This window comes from Labrus mixtus, unplaced genomic scaffold (assembly GCF_963584025.1).
Source record: "Labrus mixtus unplaced genomic scaffold, fLabMix1.1 SCAFFOLD_63, whole genome shotgun sequence".
Taxonomy (NCBI): Eukaryota; Metazoa; Chordata; class Actinopteri; order Labriformes; family Labridae; genus Labrus; species Labrus mixtus.
This window is the reverse complement of record NW_026870342.1, coordinates 1,846-22,500: the sequence shown is the minus strand read 5'-3', so window position 1 is coordinate 22,500 and position 20,655 is coordinate 1,846. Positions and strand designations below refer to the sequence as shown.

The 20,655-nt window shown below is 29.7% G+C and overlaps 3 non-coding genes and 4 pseudogenes across 3 annotated transcripts; all 7 read left to right on the top strand.

The window, feature by feature from the left end:
* The first annotated feature begins 179 nt into the window (after nt 1-179).
* Nucleotides 180-299, top strand: LOC132969781 (5S ribosomal RNA; annotated as a pseudogene).
* Nucleotides 300-421: 122 nt separating this feature from the next.
* On the top strand, nt 422-530 carry LOC132969905 (5S ribosomal RNA; annotated as a pseudogene).
* A 123-nt stretch (nt 531-653) lies between these two features.
* Nucleotides 654-772, top strand: LOC132970125 (5S ribosomal RNA). The gene has a single exon (XR_009671986.1). It is a non-coding gene; the product is annotated as a 5S ribosomal RNA (ribosomal RNA).
* Nucleotides 773-1,126: 354 nt separating this feature from the next.
* LOC132969722 (5S ribosomal RNA) lies at nt 1,127-1,245 on the top strand (annotated as a pseudogene).
* A 122-nt stretch (nt 1,246-1,367) lies between these two features.
* LOC132970197 (5S ribosomal RNA) lies at nt 1,368-1,486 on the top strand. Its single transcript, XR_009672058.1, has one exon. It is a non-coding gene; the product is annotated as a 5S ribosomal RNA (ribosomal RNA).
* Nucleotides 1,487-1,609: 123 nt separating this feature from the next.
* LOC132970093 (5S ribosomal RNA) lies at nt 1,610-1,728 on the top strand. The gene has a single exon (XR_009671956.1). It is a non-coding gene; the product is annotated as a 5S ribosomal RNA (ribosomal RNA).
* Nucleotides 1,729-1,851: 123 nt separating this feature from the next.
* LOC132970270 (5S ribosomal RNA) lies at nt 1,852-1,960 on the top strand (annotated as a pseudogene).
* Nucleotides 1,961-20,655: the final 18,695 nt, after the last annotated feature.

Here is a 20,655-nt window from a genome sequence, read left to right as displayed (position 1 = left end):
GTGCCTGGTTAGTACTTGGATGGGAGACCGCCTGTGGAATACCAGATGCTGTAAGCTGTTTCATTTTTTTGATCATTTGTTTTTTTTTTATCATAGAGAGACATATTCACAAGTCCAAAAATTCAGCCAGAATCAAGGGCATGACATCTTTAAAAGGCCCCTTTCTGCACACAATAATGGCTTACGGCCATACCACCCTGAACACGCCCGATCTCGTCCGATCTCGGAAGCTATGCAGGGTCGGGCATCGTTAGTACTTGGATGGGAGACCGCCTGTGGAATATCAAATGCTGTAAGCTGTTTCATTTTTTTGATCAAATGTTTTTTTTTTATCATATAGAGACATATTCACATGTCCAAAAATTCAGCCAGAATCAAGGGCATGACATCTTTAAAAGGCCCCTTTCTGCACACAATAATGGCTTACGGCCAAACCACCCTGAACTCGTCCGATCTTGGAAGCTAAGCAGGGTCGGGCCTGGTTAGTACTTGGATGGGAGAACGCCTGGGAATACCAGACGCTGTAAGCTTTTTTTATTTTTTTGATCATATGTTTTTTTTTTATCATAGAGAGACATATTCACATGTCCAAAAATTCAGCCAGAATCAAGGGCATGACATCTTTAAAAGGCCCCTGTCTGCAGACAATAATGGCTTACGGCCATACCACCCTGAACACGCCCGATCTCGTTCGATCTCAGAAGCTAAGCAGGGTAAGGCCTGGTTAGTACTTGGATGGGAGACCGCCTGGGAATACCAGGTGCTGTAAGCTTTTTCATTTTTTTGATCATATGTTTTTTTTTTATCATATAGAGACATATTCACATGTCCAAAAATTCAGCCAGAATCAAGGGCATGACATCTTTAAAAGGCCCCTTTCTGCACACAATAATGGCTTAAGGACATACCACCCTGAACTTGTCCGATCTCAGAAGCTAAGCAGCGTCTGGCCTGGTTAGTACTTGGATGGGAGACCGCCTGGGAATACCAGGTGCTGTAAGCTTTTTCATTTTTTTTGATCATATGTTCTTTTTTTATCATATAGAGACATATTCACATGTCCAAAAATTCAGCCAGAATGAAGGGCATGAGATCTTTAAAAGGCCCCTGTCTGCACACAATAATGGCTTACGGCCATACCTCCCTGAACACGCCCCATATCATCCAATCTCGGAAGCTAAGCAGGGTCGGGCCTGCTTAGTACTTCGATTGGAGACCGCCTGGGAATTCCAGGTGCTGTAAGCTTTTTCATTTTTTTGATCATATGTTTTTTTTTTATCATAGAGAGACATATTCACATGTCCAAAAATTCAGCCAGGATCAAGGGCATGACATCTTTAAAAGGCCCCTTACTGCACACAATAATGGCTTACAGCCATACCACCCTGAACACGCCAGATCTCGTCAGATCTCGGAAGCTAAGCAGGGTCGGGCCTGGTTAGTACTTGGATGGGAGACCGCCTCGAAATACCAGGTGCTGTAAGCTTTTTCATTTTTTTGATCATATGTTTTTTTTTTTATCATAGAGAGACATATTCACATGTCCAAAAATTCAGCCAGAATCAAGGGCATGACATCTTTAAAAGGCCCCTGTCTGCACACAATAATGACTTACGGCCATACCACCCTGAACACGCCCGATCTCATCCAATCTCGGAAGCTAAGCAGGGTCGGGCCTGGTTAGTACTTCGATGGGAGACCGCCTGGGAATTCCAGGTGCTGTAAGCTTTTTCATTTTTTTGATCATATGTTTTTTTTTTTATCATATAGAGACATATTCACATGTCCAAAAATTCAGCCAGAATCAATGGGATGACATCTTTAAAAGGCCCCTTTCTGCACACAATAATGGCTTACGGCCATACCACCCTGAACACGCCCGATCTCGGAAGCTAAGCAGGGTCGGGCCTGGTTAGTACTTGGATGGGAGACCGCCTGGGAATACCAGGTGCTGTAAGCTTTTTCATTTTTTTGATCATATATTTTTTTTTTATCATATAGAGACATATTCAGATGTCCAAAATTTTCATGAAGTATTTCGGCTTCAAAAAAGTGAAACATTTTCATGAAGAAATTCGGATTCAAAAAAGTAGAAAATTTTCATGAAGAAATTTGGCTCCAAAAAAGTTTTCGCAAGGGGGGGTGGTTCGTCTTTTTTCAACTTTTTCGTAAGGGGGGGTGGGTCAATTGAAAATTTTCATGAAGTATTTGGGCTTCAAAAAAGTTGAAAATATTCATGAAGAAATTCGGCTTCAAAAAAGTTGAAATTTTTCATGAAGTATTTGGGCTTCAAAAAAGTTGAAAATTTTCATGAAGAAATTCGGCTTCAAAAAAGTTTTCGCAAGGGGTGGGTGTATTGTCTTTTTTCAACTTTTTCGTAAGGGGGGGTGGGTCATTTGAAAATATTCATGAAGAAATTCGGCTTCAAAAAAGTTTTCGCAAGTGTTTCGTCTTTTTTCAACTTTTTCGTAAGGGGGGGTGGGTCAATTGAAAATGTTCATGAAGTATTTCGGCTTCAAAAAAGTTCATGAAGTAAAGTTGTCGCAAGGGGGTGGGTGTATCGTCTTTTTCAACTTTTTCGTAAGGGGGGGTGGGTCAATTGAAAATATTCATGAAGAAATTCGGCTTCAAAAAAGTTGAAAATTTTCATGAAGTATTTCAGCTTCAAAAAAGTTGAACATTTTTGTAAAAAGATTTCGGCTTGAAAAAAGTTGAAAATTTCCAAGAAGAAATTCGGCTTCAAAAAAGTTGAAAAAGTTCATGAAGAATTTGGGCTTCAAAAAAGTTGAAAATTTTCATGAAGAAATTCAGCTTCAAAAAAGGTGAAAATTTTCATGAAATATTTCAGCTTCAAAAAAGTTGAACATTTTCATGAAAAGATTTCGGCTTCAAAAAAGTTGAACATTTTCATGAAGTATTTCGGATTAAAAAAGTTGAAAATTTTCACGACAGGATTTCGGTTTTAAAAAAGTCGACCATTTTCATGAAGTATTTCAGATTCAAAAAAGTTGAACATTTTCATGAAAAGATTTCGGCTTCAAAAAAGTTGAATATTTTAATGGAAAGATTTCGGCTTCAAAAAAGTTGAAAATTTTCATGAAGTATTTGGACTTCAAAAAAGTTGAAAATTTCCATGAAGAAATTCGGCTTCAAAAAAGTTGAAAATGTTGATGAAGAATTTGGGCTTCAAAAAAGTTGAAAATTTTCATGAAGAAATTCGGCTTCAAAAAAGGTGAAAATTTTCATGAAATATTTCAGCTTCAAAAAAGTTTAACATTTTCATGAAGTATTTGGGCTTCAAAAAAGTTGAAAATTTTCATGACAGTATTTCGGCTTTAAAAAAGTTGAACATTTTCATGAAGTATTTCAGCTTCAAAAAAGTTGAACATTTTCAGGAAAAGATTTCAGTTCCAAAAAAGTTGAAAATTTTCATGAAGTATTTCGGCTTCAAAAATGTTTAACATTTTCATGAAGTATTTCGGCTTCAAAAAAGTTGAATATTTTAATGGAAAGATTTCGGCTTCAAAAAAGTTGAAAATTTTCAGGAAAAGATTTCAGTTCCAAAAAAGTTTAAAATTTTAATGAAGTATTTCGGCTTCAAAAATGTTTAACATTTTCATGAAGTATTTCGGCTTCAAAAAAGGTGAAAATTTTCATGAAATATTTGGGCTTCAAAAAAGTTGAAAATTTTCATGACTGTATTTCGGCTTTAAAAAAGTCGAACATGTTCATGAAGTATTTCAGATTCAAAAAAGTTGAACATTTTCATGAAAAGATTTCGGCTTCAAAAAAGTTGAATATTTCAATGGAAAGATTTCGGCTTCAAAAAAGTTGAAAATTTTCATGAAATATTTCGGATTCAAAAAAGTTGAAAATTTTCATGAAAAGATTTCGGCTTCAAAAAAGTTGAAAATTTTCATGAAGTATTTCGGATTCAAAAAAGTTGAAAATTTTCATGAAAAGATTTTTGCTTCAAAAAAGTTGAACATTTTCATGAAGAATTTGGGCTTCAAAAAAGTTGAAAATTTTCACGACAAGATTTTGGAGTCAAAAAAGTAGAAAATTTTAACGACAGGATTTCGGCTTTAAAAAAGTCGAACATTTTCATGAAGTATTTCAGCTTCAAAAAAGTTGAAAATTTTCATGAAAAGATTTCGGCTTCAAAAAAGTTGAAAATTTTCATGAAAAGATTTCGGCTTCAAAAAAGTTGAACATTTTCATGAAGAAATTCGGCTTCAAAAAAGTTTTCGCAAGGGGTGGGTGTATTGTCTTTTTTCAACTTTTTCGTAAGGGGGGGTGGGTCAATTGAAAATTTTCATGAAGTATTTGGGCTTCAAAAAAGTTGAAAATATTCATGAAGAAATTCGGCTTCAAAAAAGTTGAAATTTTTCATGAAGTATTTGGGCTTCAAAAAAGTTGAAAATTTTCATGAAGAAATTCGGCTTCAAAAAAGTTTTCGCAAGGGGTGGGTGTATTGTCTTTTTTCAACTTTTTCGTAAGGGGGGGTGGGTCATTTGAAAATATTCATGAAGAAATTCGGCTTCAAAAAAGTTTTCGCAAGTGTTTCGTCTTTTTTCAACTTTTTCGTAAGGGGGGGTGGGTCAATTGAAAATGTTCATGAAGTATTTCGGCTTCAAAAAAGTTCATGAAGTAAAGTTGTCGCAAGGGGGTGGGTGTATCGTCTTTTTCAACTTTTTCGTAAGGGGGGGTGGGTCAATTGAAAATATTCATGAAGAAATTCGGCTTCAAAAAAGTTGAAAATTTTCATGAAGTATTTCATCTTCAAAAAAGTTGAACATTTTTGTAAAAAGATTTCGGCTTGAAAAAAGTTGAAAATTTCCAAGAAGAAATTCGGCTTCAAAAAAGTTGAAAAAGTTCATGAAGAATTTGGGCTTCAAAAAAGTTGAAAATTTTCATGAAGAAATTCAGCTTCAAAAAAGGTGAAAATTTTCATGAAATATTTCAGCTTCAAAAAAGTTGAACATTTTCATGAAAAGATTTCGGCTTCAAAAAAGTTGAACATTTTCATGAAGTATTTCGGATTAAAAAAGTTGAAAATTTTCACGAAGAAATTCGGCTTCAAAAAAATTTTCATGAAATATTTCAGCTTCAAAAAAGTTGAATATTTTAATGGAAAGATTTCGGCTTCAAAAAAGTTGAAAATTTTCATGAAGTATTTGGACTTCAAAAAAGTTGAAAATTTCCATGAAGAAATTCGGCTTCAAAAAAGTTGAAAATGTTGATGAAGAATTTGGGCTTCAAAAAAGTTGAAAATTTTCATGAAGAAATTCGGCTTCAAAAAAGGTGAAAATTTTCATGAAATATTTCAGCTTCAAAAAAGTTTAACATTTTCATGAAGTATTTGGGCTTCAAAAAAGTTGAAAATTTTCATGACAGTATTTCGGCTTTAAAAAAGTTGAACATTTTCATGAAGTATTTCAGCTTCAAAAAAGTTGAACATTTTCAGGAAAAGATTTCAGTTCCAAAAAAGTTGAAAATTTTCATGAAGTATTTCGGCTTCAAAAATGTTTAACATTTTCATGAAGTATTTCGGCTTCAAAAAAGGTGAAAATTTTCATGAAATATTTGGGCTTCAAAAAAGTTGAAAATTTTCATGACTGTATTTCGGCTTTAAAAAAGTCGAACATTTTCATGAAGTATTTCAGATTCAAAAAAGTTGAACATTTTCATGAAAAGATTTCGGCTTCAAAAAAGTTGAATATTTTAATGGAAAGATTTCGGCTTCAAAAAAGTTGAAAATTTTCATGAAGTATTTCGGATTCAAAAAAGTCGAACATTTTCATGAAGTATTTCAGCTTCAAAAAAGTTGAAAATTTTCATGAAAAGATTTTGGCTTCAAAAAAGTTGAACATTTTTATGAAGTATTTGGGTTTCAAAAAAGTTGAAAATTTTCATGAAGTATTTTGGATTTAAAAAAGTTGAAAATTGTCACGTCAGGATTTCGGCTTTAAAAAAGTCGAACATTTTCATGAAGTATTTCGGCTTCAAAAAAGTTGAAAATCTTCATGACAGTATTTCGGCTTTAAAAAAGTCGAACATTTTCATGAAGTATTTCGGATTCAAAAAAGTTGAACATTTTCATGAAGTATTTCGGATTCAAAAAAGTTGAAAATGTTCATGAAGTATTTGGGTTTCAAAAAAGTTGAAAATTTTCACGACAGGATTTCGGCTTTAAAAAAGTCGAACATTTTCATGAAGTAATTCAGCTTCAAAAAAGTTGAACATTTTCATGACAGTATTTCGGCTTCAAAAAAGTCGAACATTTTCATGAAGTATTTCAGCTTCAAAAAAGTTGAACATTTTCAGGAAAAGATTTCAGTTCCAAAAAAGTTTAAAATTTTAATGAAGTATTTCGGCTTCAAAAATGTTTAACATTTTCATGAAGTATTTCGGCTTCAAAAAAGGTGAAAATTTTCATGAAATATTTGGGCTTCAAAAAAGTTGAAAATTTTCATGACTGTATTTCGGCTTTAAAAAAGTCGAACATGTTCATGAAGTATTTCAGATTCAAAAAAGTTGAACATTTTCATGAAAAGATTTCGGCTTCAAAAAAGTTGAATATTTCAATGGAAAGATTTCGGCTTCAAAAAAGTTGAAAATTTTCATGAAATATTTCGGATTCAAAAAAGTTGAAAATTTTCATGAAAAGATTTCGGCTTCAAAAAAGTTGAAAATTTTCATGAAGTATTTCGGATTCAAAAAAGTTGAAAATTTTCATGAAAAGATTTTTGCTTCAAAAAAGTTGAACATTTTCATGAAGAATTTGGGCTTCAAAAAAGTTGAAAATTTTCACGACAAGATTTTGGAGTCAAAAAAGTAGAAAATTTTAACGACAGGATTTCGGCTTTAAAAAAGTCGAACATTTTCATGAAGTATTTCAGCTTCAAAAAAGTTGAAAATTTTCATGAAAAGATTTCGGCTTCAAAAAAGTTGAAAATTTTCATGAAAAGATTTCGGCTTCAAAAAAGTTGAACATTTTCATGAAGTATTTTGGCTTCAAAAAAGTTGAAAATCTTCATGAAGTATTTTGGCTTCAAAAAAGTTGAAAATTTTCATGAAGTATTTCGGATTCAAAAAATTTGAACATTTCATGAAGTATTTTGGCTTCAAAAAAGTTGAAAATTTTTATGAAGTATTTCGGATTCAAAAAAGTTGAACATTTTCAAGACAGGATTTCGCCTTTAAAAAAGTCGAACATTTTCATGAAGTATTTCAGCTTCAAAAAAGTTGAAAATCTTCATGAAAAGTTTTCGGCTTCAAAAAAGTTGAACATTTTCATGAAGTATATGGGTTTCAAAAAAGTTGAAAATTTTCATGAAGTATTTCGGATTAAAAAAAGTTGAAAATTTTCACGACAGGATTTCGGCTTTAAAAAAGTCGAACATTTTCATGAAGTATTTCGGCTTCAAAAATGTTGAAAATTTTCATGAAAAGATTTTTGCTTCAAAAAAGTTGAAAATTTTCATGAAGAATTTGGGCTTCAAAAAAGTTGAAAATTTTCACGACAGGATTTCGGCTTTAAAAAAGTCGAACATTTTCATGAAGTATTTGGGATTCAAAAAAGTTGAAAATTTTCACGACAGGATTTCTGAGTCAAAAAAGTTGAAAATTTTCATGAAAAGATTTCGGCTTCAAAAAAGTTGAAAATTTTCAGGAAAAGATTTCGTCTTCAAAAAAGTTGAAAATTTTCATGAAGTATTTCGGATTAAAAAAAGTTGAAAATTTTCACGTCAGGATTTCGGCTTTAAAAAAGTCGAACAATTTCATGAAGTATTTCGGCTTCAAAAAAGTTGAAAATTTTCATGAAAAGATTTCGGCTTCAAAAAAGTTGAAAATTTTCATGAAGTATTTGGGTTTCAAAAAAGTTGAAAATTTTCATGAAGTATTTTGGATTCAAAAAAGTTGAAAATTTTCACGACAGGATTTCGGCTTTAAAAAAGTCGAACATTTTCATGAAGTATTTCGGCTTCAAAAAAGTTGAAAATTTTCATGAAAAGATTTTTGCTTCAAAAAAGTTGAACATTTTCACGACAAGATTTCGGAGTCAAAAAAGTTGAAAATTTTCACGACAGGATTTCGGCTTTAAAAAAGTCGAACATTTTCATGAAGTATTTCAGCTTCAAAAAAGTTGAAAATTTTCATGAAAAGATTTCGGCTTCAAAAAAGTTGAAAATTTTCATGAAGAATTTGGGCTTAAAAAAAGTCGAACATTTTCACGACAGGATTTCGGCTTTAAAAAAGTCGAACATTTTCATGAAGTATTTGGGATTCAAAAAAGTTGAAAATTTTCACGACAGGATTTCTGAGTCAAAAAAGTTGAAAATTTTCATGAAAAGATTTCGGCTTCAAAAAAGTTGAAAATTTTCATGAAAAGATTTCGGCTTCAAAAAAGTTGAAAATTTTCATGAAAAGATTTCGGCTTCAAAAAAGTTGAACATTTTCATGAAGTATTTTGGCTTCAAAAAAGTTGAAAATCTTCATGAAAAGATTTTGGCTTCAAAAAAGTTGAACATTTTCATGAAGTATTTTGGCTTCAAAAAAGTTGAAAATTTTCATGAAGTATTTCGGATTCAAAAAATTTGAACATTTCATGAAGTATTTTGGCTTCAAAAAAGTTGAAAATTTTTATGAAGTATTTCGGATTCAAAAAAGTTGAACATTTTTAAGACAGGATTTCGCCTTTAAAAAAGTCGAACATTTTCATGAAGTATTTCAGCTTCAAAAAAGTTGAAAATCTTCATGAAAAGTTTTCGGCTTCAAAAAAGTTGAACATTTTCATGAAGTATTTCAGCTTCAAAAAAGTTGAAAATTTTCATGAAGTATTTCGGATTCAAAAAAGTTGAAAATTTTCACGACAGGATTTCGGCTTTAAAAAAGTCGAACATTTTCATGAAATATTTCAGCTTCAAAAAAGTTGAAAATTTTCATGAAAAGATTTCGGTTTCAAAAAAGTTGAAAATTTTCATGAAGTATATGGGTTTCAAAAAAGTTGAAAATTTTCATGAAGTATTTCGGATTCAAAAAAGTTGAAAATTTTCACGACAGGATTTCGGCTTTAAAAAAGTCGAACATTTTCATGAAGTATTTCGGCTTCAAAAAAGTTGAAAATTTTCATGAAAAGATTTCGGCTTCAAAAAAGTTGAAAATTTTCATGAAGTATTTGGGTTTCAAAAAAGTTGAAAATTTTCATGAAGTATTTTGGATTCAAAAAAGTTGAAAATTTTCACGACAGGATTTCGGCTTTAAAAAAGTCGAACATTTTCATGAAGTATTTCGGCTTCAAAAAAGTTGAAAATTTTCATGAACTATTTCGGATTCAAAAAAGTTGAACATTTTCATGAAAAGATTTTTGCTTCAAAAAAGTTGAAAATTTTCATGAAGAATTTGGGCTTCAAAAAAGTTGAAAATTTTCACGACAGGATTTCGGCTTTAAAAAAGTCGAACATTTTCATGAAGTATTTGGGATTCAAAAAAGTTGAAAATTTTCACGACAGGATTTCTGAGTCAAAAAAGTTGAAAATTTTCATGAAAAGATTTCGGCTTCAAAAAAGTTGAAAATTTTCATGAAAAGATTTCGGCTTCAAAAAAGTTCAACATTTTCATGAAGTATTTGGGATTCAAAAAAGTTGAAAATTTTCACGACAGGATTTCTGAGTCAAAAAAGTTGAAAATTTTCATGAAAAGATTTCGGCTTCAAAAAAGTTGAAAATTTTCATGAAACGATTTCGGCTTCAAAAAAGTTGAAAATTTTCATGAAAAGATTTCGGCTTCAAAAAAGTTGAACATTTTCATGAAGTATTTTGGCTTCTAAAAGTTGAAAATCTTCATGAAAAGATTTTGGCTTCAAAAAAGTTGAACATTTTCATGAAGTATTTTGGCTTCAAAAAAGTTGAAAATTTTCATGAAGTATTTCGGATTCAAAAAATTTGAACATTTCATGAAGTATTTTGGCTTCAAAAAAGTTGAAAATCTTCATGAAAAGTTTTCGGCTTCAAAAAAGTTGAACATTTTCATGAAGTATTTCAGCTTCAAAAAAGTTGAAAATTTTCATGAAGTATTTCGGATTCAAAAAAGTTGAAAATTTTCACGACAGGATTTCGGCTTTAAAAAAGTCGAACATTTTCATGAAATATTTCAGATTCAAAAAAGTTGAAAATTTTCATGAAAAGATTTCGGCTTCAAAAAAGTTGAAAATTTTCATGAAAAGATTTCGGCTTCAAAAAAGTTGAAAATTTTCACGAAAGGATTTTGGCTTTAAAAACGTCGAACATTTTCATGAAGTATTTGGGCTTCAAAAAAGTTGAAAATTTTCACGACAGGATTTCGGCTTTAAAAAATTCGAACATTTTCATGAAAAGATTTCGGCTTCAAAAAAGTTGAAATTTTTCATGAAGTATTTGGGCTTCAAAAAAGTTGAAAATTTTCATGAAGAAATTCGGCTTCAAAAAAGTTTTCGCAAGGGGTGGGTGTATTGTCTTTTTTCAACTTTTTCGTAAGGGGGGGTGGGTCATTTGAAAATATTCATGAAGAAATTCGGCTTCAAAAAAGTTTTCGCAAGTGTTTCGTCTTTTTTCAACTTTTTCGTAAGGGGGGGTGGGTCAATTGAAAATGTTCATGAAGTATTTCGGCTTCAAAAAAGTTCATGAAGTAAAGTTGTCGCAAGGGGGTGGGTGTATCGTCTTTTTCAACTTTTTCGTAAGGGGGGGTGGGTCAATTGAAAATATTCATGAAGAAATTCGGCTTCAAAAAAGTTGAAAATTTTCATGAAGTATTTCAGCTTCAAAAAAGTTGAACATTTTTGTAAAAAGATTTCGGCTTGAAAAAAGTTGAAAATTTCCAAGAAGAAATTCGGCTTCAAAAAAGTTGAAAATGTTCATGAAGAATTTGGGCTTCAAAAAAGTTGAAAATTTTCATGAAGAAATTAAGCTTCAAAAAAGGTGAAAATTTTCATGAAATATTTCAGCTTCAAAAAAGTTGAAAATTTTCATGAAAAGATTTCGGCTTCAAAAAAGTTGAACATTTTCATGAAGTATTTCGGATTAAAAAAGTTGAAAATTTTCACGACAGGATTTCGGTTTTAAAAAAGTCGACCATTTTCATGAAGTATTTCAGATTCAAAAAAGTTGAACATTTTCATGAAAAGATTTCGGCTTCAAAAAAGTTGAATATTTTAATGGAAAGATTTCGGCTTCAAAAAAGTTGAAAATTTTCATGAAGTATTTGGACTTCAAAAAAGTTGAAAATTTCCATGAAGAAATTCGGCTTCAAAAAAGTTGAAAATGTTGATGAAGAATTTGGGCTTCAAAAAAGTTGAAAATTTTCATGAAGAAATTCGGCTTCAAAAAAGGTGAAAATTTTCATGAAATATTTCAGCTTCAAAAAAGTTTAACATTTTCATGAAGTATTTGGGCTTCAAAAAAGTTGAAAATTTTCATGACAGTATTTCGGCTTTAAAAAAGTTGAACATTTTCATGAAGTATTTCAGCTTCAAAAAAGTTGAACATTTTCAGGAAAAGATTTCAGTTCCAAAAAAGTTGAAAATTTTCATGAAAAGATTTCGGCTTCAAAAAAGTTGAAAATTTTCATGACAGTATTTCGGCTTCAAAAAAGTTGAACATTTTCATGACAGTATTTCGGCTTCAAAAAAGTTGAAAATTTTCATGAAGTATTTCGGATTCAAAAAAGTCGAACATTTTCATGAAGTATTTCAGATTCAAAAAAGTTGAAAATTTTCATGAAAAGATTTCGGCTTCAAAAAAGTTGAAAATTTTCATGACAGTATTTCGGCTTCAAAAAAGTTGAACATTTTCATGACAGTATTTCGGCTTCAAAAAAGTTGAAAATTTTCATGAAGTATTTCGGATTCAAAAAAGTTGAAAATTTTCATGAAAAGATTTCGGCTTCAAAAAAGTTGAAAATTTTCATGAAGTATTTGGGTTTCAAAAAAGTTGAAAGTTTTCATGAAGTATTTTGGATTCAAAAAAGTTGAAAATTTTCACGACAGGATTTCGGCTTTAAAAAAGTCGAACATTTTCATGAAGTATTTCGGCTTCAAAAAAGTTGAAAATTTTTATGAAAAGATTTCGTCTTCAGAAAAGTTGAACATTTTCATGACAGTATTTCGGCTTCAAAAAAGTTGAAAATGTTCATGAAGTATTTGGGCTTCAAAAAAGTTAAAAATTTTCATGAAGTATTTGGGCTTCAAAAAAGTTGAAAATTTTCACGACAGGATTTCGGCTTTAAAAAATTCGAACATTTTCATGAAGTATTTGGGTTTCAAAAAAGTTGAACATTTTCATGAAGTATTTCGGCTTCAAAAAAGTTGAAAATTTTCATGAAGTATTTCAGATTCAAAAAAGTTGAAAATTTTCATGAAAAGATTTCGGCTTCAAAAAAGTTGAACATTTTTATGAAGTATTTGGGTTTCAAAAAAGTTGAAAATTTTCATGAAGTATTTTGGATTTAAAAAAGTTGAAAATTGTCACGTCAGGATTTCGGCTTTAAAAAAGTCGAACATTTTCATGAAGTATTTCGGCTTCAAAAAAGTTGAAAATCTTCATGACAGTATTTCGGCTTTAAAAAAGTCGAACATTTTCATGAAGTATTTCGGATTCAAAAAAGTTGAACATTTTCATGAATTATTTCGGATTCAAAAAAGTTGAAAATGTTCATGAAGTATTTGGGCTTCAAAAAAGTTGAAAATTTTCACGACAGGATTTCGGCTTTAAAAAAGTCGAACATTTTCATGAAAAGATTTCGGCTTCAAAAAAGTTGAAAATTTTCATGAAGTATTTGGGTTTCAAAAAAGTTGAAAATTTTCATGAAGTATTTTGGATTCAAAAAAGTTGAAAATTTTCACGACAGGATTTCGGCTTTAAAAAAGTCGAACATTTTCATGAAGTATTTCGGCTTCAAAAAAGTTGAAAATTTTCATGAACTATTTCGGATTCAAAAAAGTTGAAAATTTTCATGAAAAGATTTTTGCTTCAAAAAAGTTGAAAATTTTCATGAAGAATTTGGGCTTCAAAAAAGTTGAAAATTTTCACGACAGGATTTCGGCTTTAAAAAAGTCGAACATTTTCATGAAGTATTTGGGATTCAAAAAAGTTGAAAATTTTCACGACAGGATTTCTGAGTCAAAAAAGTTGAAAATTTTCATGAAAAGATTTCGGCTTCAAAAAAGTTGAAAATTTTCATGAAAAGATTTCGGCTTCAAAAAAGTTCAACATTTTCATGAAGTATTTGGGATTCAAAAAAGTTGAAAATTTTCACGACAGGATTTCCGAGTCAAAAAAGTTGAAAATTTTCATGAAAAGATTTCGGCTTCAAAAAAGTTGAAAATTTTCATGAAACGATTTCGGCTTCAAAAAAGTTGAAAATTTTCATGAAAAGATTTCGGCTTCAAAAAAGTTGAACATTTTCATGAAGTATTTTGGCTTCTAAAAGTTGAAAATCTTCATGAAAAGATTTTGGCTTCAAAAAAGTTGAACATTTTCATGAAGTATTTTGGCTTCAAAAAAGTTGAAAATTTTCATGAAGTATTTCGGATTCAAAAAATTTGAACATTTCATGAAGTATTTTGGCTTCAAAAAAGTTGAAAATCTTCATGAAAAGTTTTCGGCTTCAAAAAAGTTGAACATTTTCATGAAGTATTTCAGCTTCAAAAAAGTTGAAAATTTTCATGAAGTATTTCGGATTCAAAAAAGTTGAAAATTTTCACGACAGGATTTCGGCTTTAAAAAAGTCGAACATTTTCATGAAATATTTCAGATTCAAAAAAGTTGAAAATTTTCATGAAAAGATTTCGGCTTCAAAAAAGTTGAAAATTTTCATGAAGTATATGGGTTTCAAAAAAGTTATAAATTTTCATGAAGTATTTCGGATTCAAAAAAGTTGAAAATTTTCATGAAAAGATTTCGGCTTCAAAAAAGTTGAAAATTTTCATGAAAAGATTTCGGCTTCAAAAAAGTTGAAAATTTTCACGACAGGATTTTGGCTTTAAAAACGTCGAACATTTTCATGAAGTATTTGGGCTTCAAAAAAGTTGAAAATTTTCACGACAGGATTTCGGCTTTAAAAAATTCGAGCATTTTCATGAAAAGATTTCGGCTTCAAAAAAGTTGAAATTTTTCATGAAGTATTTGGGCTTCAAAAAAGTTGAAAATTTTCATGAAGAAATTCGGCTTCAAAAAAGTTTTCGCAAGGGGTGGGTGTATTGTCTTTTTTCAACTTTTTCGTAAGGGGGGGTGGGTCATTTGAAAATATTCATGAAGAAATTCGGCTTCAAAAAAGTTTTCGCAAGTGTTTCGTCTTTTTTCAACTTTTTCGTAAGGGGGGGTGGGTCAATTGAAAATGTTCATGAAGTATTTCGGCTTCAAAAAAGTTCATGAAGTAAAGTTGTCGCAAGGGGGTGGGTGTATCGTCTTTTTCAACTTTTTCGTAAGGGGGGGTGGGTCAATTGAAAATATTCATGAAGAAATTCGGCTTCAAAAAAGTTGAAAATTTTCATGAAGTATTTCAGCTTCAAAAAAGTTGAACATTTTTGTAAAAAGATTTCGGCTTGAAAAAAGTTGAAAATTTCCAAGAAGAAATTCGGCTTCAAAAAAGTTGAAAATGTTCATGAAGAATTTGGGCTTCAAAAAAGTTGAAAATTTTCATGAAGAAATTCAGCTTCAAAAAAGGTGAAAATTTTCATGAAATATTTCAGCTTCAAAAAAGTTGAAAATTTTCATGAAAAGATTTCGGCTTCAAAAAAGTTGAACATTTTCATGAAGTATTTCGGATTAAAAAAGTTGAAAATTTTCACGACAGGATTTCGGTTTTAAAAAAGTCGACCATTTTCATGAAGTATTTCAGATTCAAAAAAGTTGAACATTTTCATGAAAAGATTTCGGCTTCAAAAAAGTTGAACATTTTCATGACAGTATTTCGGCTCCAAAAAAGTTGAAAATTTTCATGAAGTATTTCGGATTCAAAAAAGTCGAACATTTTCATGAAGTATTTCAGCTTCAAAAAAGTTGAAAATTTTCATGAAAAGATTTCGGCTTCAAAAAAGTTGAAAATTTTCATGACAGTATTTCGGCTTCAAAAAAGTTGAACATTTTCATGACAGTATTTCGGCTTCAAAAAAGTTGAAAATTTTCATGAAGTATTTCGGATTCAAAAAAGTTGAAAATTTTGATGAAAAGATTTAGGCTTCAAAAAAGTTGAAAATTTTCATGAAGTATTTGGGTTTCAAAAAAGTTGAAAGTTTTCATGAAGTATTTTGGATTCAAAAAAGTTGAAAATTTTCACGACAGGATTTCGGCTTTAAAAAAGTCGAACATTTTCATGAAGTATTTCGGCTTCAAAAAAGTTGAAAATTTTTATGAAAAGATTTCGTCTTCAGAAAAGTTGAACATTTTCATGACAGTATTTCGGCTTCAAAAAAGTTGAAAATGTTCATGAAGTATTTGGGCTTCAAAAAAGTTGAAAATTTTCACGACAGGATTTCGGCTTTAAAAAATTCGAACATTTTCATGAAGTATTTGGGTTTCAAAAAAGTTGAACATTTTCATGACAGTATTTCGGCTTCAAAAAAGTTGAAAATTTTCATGAAGTGTTTCAGATTCAAAAAAGTTGAAAATTTTCATGAAAAGATTTCGGCTTCAAAAAAGTTGAACATTTTTATGAAGTATTTGGGTTTCAAAAAAGTTGAAAATTTTCATGAAGTATTTTGGATTTAAAAAAGTTGAAAATTGTCACGTCAGGATTTCGGCTTTAAAAAAGTCGAACATTTTCATGAAGTATTTCGGCTTCAAAAAAGTTGAAAATCTTCATGACAGTATTTCGGCTTTAAAAAAGTCGAACATTTTCATGAAGTATTTCGGATTCAAAAAAGTTGAACATTTTCATGAAGTATTTCGGATTCAAAAAAGTTGAAAATGTTCATGAAGTATTTGGGCTTCAAAAAAGTTGAAAATTTTCACGACAGGATTTCGGCTTTAAAAAAGTCGAACATTTTCATGAAGTAATTCAGCTTCAAAAAAGTTGAACATTTTCATGACAGTATTTCGGCTTCAAAAAAGTCGAACATTTTCATGAAGTATTTCAGCTTCAAAAAAGTTGAACATTTTCAGGAAAAGATTTCAGTTCCAAAAAAGTTGAAAATTTTCATGAAGTATTTCGGCTTCAAAAATGTTTAACATTTTCATGAAGTATTTCGGCTTCAAAAAAGGTGAAAATTTTCATGAAATATTTGGGCTTCAAAAAAGTTGAAAATTTTCATGACTGTATTTCGGCTTTAAAAAAGTCGAACATTTTCATGAAGTATTTCAGATTCAAAAAAGTTGAACATTTTCATGAAAAGATTTCGGCTTCAAAAAAGTTGAATATTTCAATGGAAAGATTTCGGCTTCAAAAAAGTTGAAAATTTTCATGAAATATTTCGGATTCAAAAAAGTCGAACATTTTCATGAAGTATTTCGGATTCAAAAAATTTGAACATTTCATGAAGTATTTTGGCTTCAAAAAAGTTGAAAATTTTTATGAAGTATTTCGGATTCAAAAAAGTTGAACATTTTCAAGACAGGATTTCGGCTTTAAAAAAGTCGAACATTTTCATGAAGTATTTCAGCTTCAAAAAAGTTGAAAATCTTCATGAAAAGTTTTCGGCTTCAAAAAAGTTGAACATTTTCATGAAGTATTTCAGCTTCAAAAAAGTTGAAAATTTTCATGAAGTATTTTGGATTCAAAAAAGTTGAAAATTTTCACGACAGGATTTCGGCTTTAAAAAAGTCGAACATTTTCATGAAGTATTTCGGCTTCAAAAAAGTTGAAAATTTTCATGAAAAGATTTTTGCTTCAAAAAAGTTGAAAATTTTCATGAAGAATTTGAGCTTCAAAAAAGTTGAAAATTTTCACGACAAGATTTCGGAGTCAAAAAAGTAGAAAATTTTAACGACAGGATTTCGGCTTTAAAAAAGTCGAACATTTTCATGAAGTATTTCAGCTTCAAAAAAGTTGAAAATTTTCATGAAAAGATTTCGGCTTCAAAAAAGTTGAAAATTTTCATGAAAAGATTTCGGCTTCAAAAAAGTTGAACATTTTCATGAAGTATTTTGGCTTCAAAAAAGTTGAAAATCTTCATGAAGTATTTTGGCTTCAAAAAAGTTGAAAATTTTCATGAAGTATTTCGGATTCAAAAAATTTGAACATTTCATGAAGTATTTCGGATTAAAAAAAGTTGAACATTTTCAAGACAGGATTTCGCCTTTAAAAAAGTCGAACATTTTCATGAAGTATTTCAGCTTCAAAAAAGTTGAAAATCTTCATGAAAAGTTTTCGGCTTCAAAAAAGTTGAACATTTTCATGAAGTATTTCAGCTTCAAAAAAGTTGAAAATTTTCATGAAGTATTTTGGATTCAAAAAAGTTGAAAATTTTCACGACAGGATTTCGGCTTTAAAAAAGTCGAACATTTTCATGAAGTATTTCGGCTTCAAAAAAGTTGAAAATTTTCATGAAAAGATTTTTGCTTCAAAAAAGTTGAAAATTTTCATGAAGAATTTGAGCTTCAAAAAAGTTGAAAATTTTCACGACAAGATTTCGGAGTCAAAAAAGTAGAAAATTTTAACGACAGGATTTCGGCTTTAAAAAAGTCGAACATTTTCATGAAGTATTTCAGCTTCAAAAAAGTTGAAAATTTTCATGAAAAGATTTCGGCTTCAAAAAAGTTGAAAATTTTCATGAAAAGATTTCGGCTTCAAAAAAGTTGAACATTTTCATGAAGTATTTTGGCTTCAAAAAAGTTGAAAATCTTCATGAAGTATTTTGGCTTCAAAAAAGTTGAAAATTTTCATGAAGTATTTCGGATTCAAAAAATTTGAACATTTCATGAAGTATTTTGGCTTCAAAAAAGTTGAAAATTTTTATGAAGTATTTCGGATTCAAAAAAGTTGAACATTTTCAAGACAGGATTTCGCCTTTAAAAAAGTCGAACATTTTCATGAAGTATTTCAGCTTCAAAAAAGTTGAAAATCTTCATGAAAAGTTTTCGGCTTCAAAAAAGTTGAACATTTTCATGAAGTATTTCAGCTTCAAAAAAGTTGAAAATTTTCATGAAGTATTTCGGATTCAAAAAAGTTGAAAATTTTCACGACAGGATTTCGGCTTTAAAAAAGTCGAACATTTTCATGAAATATTTCAGCTTCAAAAAAGTTGAAAATTTTCATGAAAAGATTTCGGCTTCAAAAAAGTTGAAAATTTTCATGAAGTATATGGGTTTCAAAAAAGTTGAAAATTTTCATGAAGTATTTCGGATTAAAAAAAGTTGAAAATTTTCACGACAGGATTTCGGCATTAAAAAAGTCGAACATTTTCATGAAGTATTTCGGCTTCAAAAATGTTTAAAATTTTCATGAAGTATTTCGGATTCAAAAAAGTTGAAAATTTTCATGAAAAGATTTTGGCCTCAAAAAAGTTGAACATTTTCATGAATTATTTTGGCTTCAAAAAAGTTGAAAATTTTCATGAAGTATTTCGGATTCAAAAAATTTGAACATTTCATGAAGTATTTTGGCTTCAAAAATGTTGAAAATTTTTATGAAGTATTTCGGATTCAAAAAAGTTGAACATTTTCAAGACAGGATTTCGCCTTTAAAAAAGTCGAACATTTTCATGAAGTATTTCAGCTTCAAAAAAGTTGAAAATCTTCATGAAAAGTTTTCGGCTTCAAAAAAGTTGAACATTTTCATGAAGTATTTCAGCTTCAAAAAAGTTGAAAATTTTCATGAAGTATTTTGGATTCAAAAAAGTTGAAAATTTTCACGACAGGATTTCGGCTTTAAAAAAGTCGAACATTTTCATGAAGTATTTCGGCTTCAAAAAAGTTGAAAATTTTCATGAAAAGATTTTTGCTTCAAAAAAGTTGAAAATTTTCATGAAGAATTTGAGCTTCAAAAAAGTTGAAAATTTTCACGACAAGATTTCGGAGTCAAAAAAGTAGAAAATTTTAACGACAGGATTTCAGCTTCAAAAAAGTTGAACATTTTCAGGAAAAGATTTCAGTTCCAAAAAAGTTGAAAATTTTCATGAAGTATTTCGGCTTCAAAAATGTTGAACATTTTCATGAAGTATTTCGGCTTCAAAAAAGGTGAAAATTTTCATGAAATATTTGGGCTTCAAAAAAGTTGAAAATTTTCATGACTGTATTTCGGCTTTAAAAAAGTCGAACATTTTCATGAAGTATTTCAGATTCAAAAAAGTTGAACATTTTCATGAAAAGATTTCGGCTTCAAAAAAGTTGAATATTTCAATGGAAAGATTTCGGCTTCAAAAAAGTTGAAAATTTTCATGAAATATTTCGGATTCAAAAAAGTCGAACATTTTCATGAAGTATTTCGGATTCAAAAAATTTGAACATTTCATGAAGTATTTTGGCTTCAAAAAAGTTGAAAATTTTTATGAAGTATTTCGGATTCAAAAAAGTTGAACATTTTCAAGACAGGATTTCGGCTTTAAAAAAGTCGAACATTTTCATGAAGTATTTCAGCTTCAAAAAAGTTGAAAATCTTCATGAAAAGTTTTCGGCTTCAAAAAAGTTGAACATTTTCATGAAGTATTTCAGCTTCAAAAAAGTTGAAAATTTTCATGAAGTATTTTGGATTCAAAAAAGTTGAAAATTTTCACGACAGGATTTCGGCTTTAAAAAAGTCGAACATTTTCATGAAGTATTTCGGCTTCAAAAAAGTTGAAAATTTTCATGAAAAGATTTTTGCTTCAAAAAAGTTGAAAATTTTCATGAAGAATTTGAGCTTCAAAAAAGTTGAAAATTTTCACGACAAGATTTCGGAGTCAAAAAAGTAGAAAATTTTAACGACAGGATTTCGGCTTTAAAAAAGTCGAACATTTTCATGAAGTATTTCAGCTTCAAAAAAGTTGAAAATTTTCATGAAAAGATTTCGGCTTCAAAAAAGTTGAAAATTTTCATGAAAAGATTTCGGCTTCAAAAAAGTTGAACATTTTCATGAAGTATTTTGGCTTCAAAAAAGTTGAAAATCTTCATGAAGTATTTTGGCTTCAAAAAAGTTGAAAATTTTCATGAAGTATTTCGGATTCAAAAAATTTGAACATTTCATGAAGTATTTCGGATTAAAAAAAGTTGAACATTTTCAAGACAGGATTTCGCCTTTAAAAAAGTCGAACATTTTCATGAAGTATTTCAGCTTCAAAAAAGTTGAAAATCTTCATGAAAAGTTTTCGGCTTCAAAAAAGTTGAACATTTTCATGAAGTATTTCAGCTTCAAAAAAGTTGAAAATTTTCATGAAGTATTTTGGATTCAAAAAAGTTGAAAATTTTCACGACAGGATTTCGGCTTTAAAAAAGTCGAACATTTTCATGAAGTATTTCGGCTTCAAAAAAGTTGAAAATTTTCATGAAAAGATTTTTGCTTCAAAAAAGTTGAAAATTTTCATGAAGAATTTGAGCTTCAAAAAAGTTGAAAATTTTCACGACAAGATTTCGGAGTCAAAAAAGTAGAAAATTTTAACGACAGGATTTCGGCTTTAAAAAAGTCGAACATTTTCATGAAGTATTTCAGCTTCAAAAAAGTTGAAAATTTTCATGAAAAGATTTCGGCTTCAAAAAAGTTGAAAAT